Here is a 2,582-nt window from a genome sequence, read left to right on the forward strand (position 1 = left end):
AATTACCAAAAACTTTCAAACCAAATTATGACCCACTAAATAAGTATGATTATCTACCAATTAACGGAAAATTGTATAACCCAGAAAGAGAACAAAAATTAAAAGAAGAAATCAATACGCAGAGTTTAGAACCAAAAATCAAAGAGCATATAGAATCTCTATGTGTAGAATTTAATGACATTTTCTCGTTACAAAACGATGTTCTAACTCATAACAATTTTTATGAACAGAACATACAACTAAATCAACAAAACCCGGTGTATATCAAGAATTATCGAACCCCTGAATCCCAAAAAACAGAAATAAACACTCAAGTTGAGAAAATGCTCAATGAAGGTATCATTGAGCACTCAATATCCCCATTTAATTCGCCAATTTTGCTAGTGCCGAAGAAATCTTTTAGCGATGAGAAAAGATGGCGCTTAGTAATTGATTTCAGGCAACTCAACAAACACATTATTCCCGACAAATTTCCGCTTCCCAGAATTGATGAAATTTTAGACCACTTAGGTCGAGCGAAGTACTTTACAACACTCGACCTCATGTCAGGATTTCATCAAATTCCTTTAGATGAAGTTTCAAAACAATACACAGCCTTCTCCACGGAACAGGGTCATTTTCAGTTTAATAGACTCCCGTTCGGATTAAATATTAGCCCGAACTCATTTCAACGAATGATGTCGATCGCGTTAAGTGGCTTACCACCACATTGCGCATTTCTTTATATAGACGACATTATCGTTGTAGGATGTTCTGTTAAGCACCACATCGAAAATTTACGTAAAGTGTTTTTACAATTACGAAAGTTTAACTTAAAATTGAATCCATCTAAATGCCATTTCTTCAAGTATGAGGTAACCTACCTAGGACATCATATCTCGAAGGATGGTATACAGCCCGATAAAAATAAATATTCGGCAATTGTGAACTATCCAGTTCCAAAGAATGCAGATGAAGTACGACGATTCGTTGCTTTTTGCAATTATTATCGTCGATTCATCAGAAATTTTGCCGATATAACTTACCCACTGAACAAATTACTACGCAAAGAGACAGTTTTCAACTGGGATGAAAAATGTCAATCATCTTTCGAAACTTTGAAAATGAAATTGCTATCCCCCCAGATTTTGCAGTTTCCTGATTATCAAAAAGAATTCATTATTATAACAGATGCGTCAAAAGTAGCCTGTGGAGCAGTACTAGCTCAGCTTTACGATGGTATCGAGTTACCAGTCGCATTTGCTAGCAAAGCATTTACGAAAGGTGAATCGAACAAGTCAACGATAGAACAAGAGCTGACTGCGATCCACTGGGCGGTAAACTATTTCAGGCCATACATTTACGGTCGGAAATTTACCATACGTACCGACCACCGCCCATTGATATATTTATTTTCACTTAGATTTAGAAGAATATAATTTTGAAGTGGAATATATCAAAGGTAAATCCAACGTGCTATCAGATGCGTTGTCTAGGATACAAATTACCACTGAAACACTGAAACAAATGTATATAGTAACAAGATCGATGACGAGGAAAAATTTAACCAAAATACCTGACCTTCCATCGCAGAAGTCTGATCAACTCCATGTGTACGAAGCTGTCAGTAATTTGGAGGCTTTTGACTTGCCAAAATTAACGTTTTCATATAATAGAGATAAAACATTTATAAATTTGATAATATATAATAAAAATTTTCGGAAGAGACTAACCCCAACGTTAGCACTCGCATTAGAAAATCCTGAAAATTTTAAATTAGAATTAGGAAAAGCGCTTAAAATAATCGATGGCAGGCCTGCCGATAATACAAATATGGAAGGAACATTTCCAAAGAAGCTAGCAATACAAACAAACGACACTTTATTCAAACATATTGATTTAAATTCATTTAAAAATTTCGGTAACGCTGTTCTTAGGAACGCTACCATAATAATTTACGAAAAACCCGTTGAAATCAAAGCAAAGGAAGAAATGACTAATATATTAAAACAATACCATGACTCTGCAGTTGGAGGTCATATTGGTATAAATAGGCTATATAAGAAACTCAAATCCCTTTACAGCTGGCCTAATATGAAACGAATAGTTTCAGATTATGTCAGATCATGCGAACTTTGCTAAATATATAAACACGCGATACCGGTGAAAACACCAGTTATCGTTACTACCACACCCAACAAAACCTTCGATGTAGTGTCCATTGACACCATCCGTTGACCGTTCACACTCACTGAAAAAGGAAACCGCTATGCAGTAACACTGCAATGTGATCTTTCCAAATACGTGATTGCAATTCCAGTACCAGATAAAACAGCTGTTTCAATTGCCAAAGCAGTTGTAGAAAAATGCATTCTGATATATGGTCCCATGAAATGCATCAAAACTGACCAAGGAACAGAATACAAAGGAGTATTCGACGAAATATGCAATTTACTACAATTAAATCATACCTGTTCGACGGCATACCACCCCCAAACAATCGGTGCGTTAGAGCGCAATCACAAATGCTTAAACGAGTATTTGAGAATGTTCGCTAACGAACGCACAGACGATTGGGACGAGTGGTTACCATTTTATTGTTT

This window comes from Ochlerotatus camptorhynchus, unplaced genomic scaffold (assembly GCF_037179485.1).
Source record: "Ochlerotatus camptorhynchus isolate MF236.1 unplaced genomic scaffold, CSIRO-AGI_Acam_v1.1 ptg000942l, whole genome shotgun sequence".
Lineage (NCBI taxonomy): Eukaryota > Metazoa > Arthropoda > Insecta > Diptera > Culicidae > Ochlerotatus > Ochlerotatus camptorhynchus.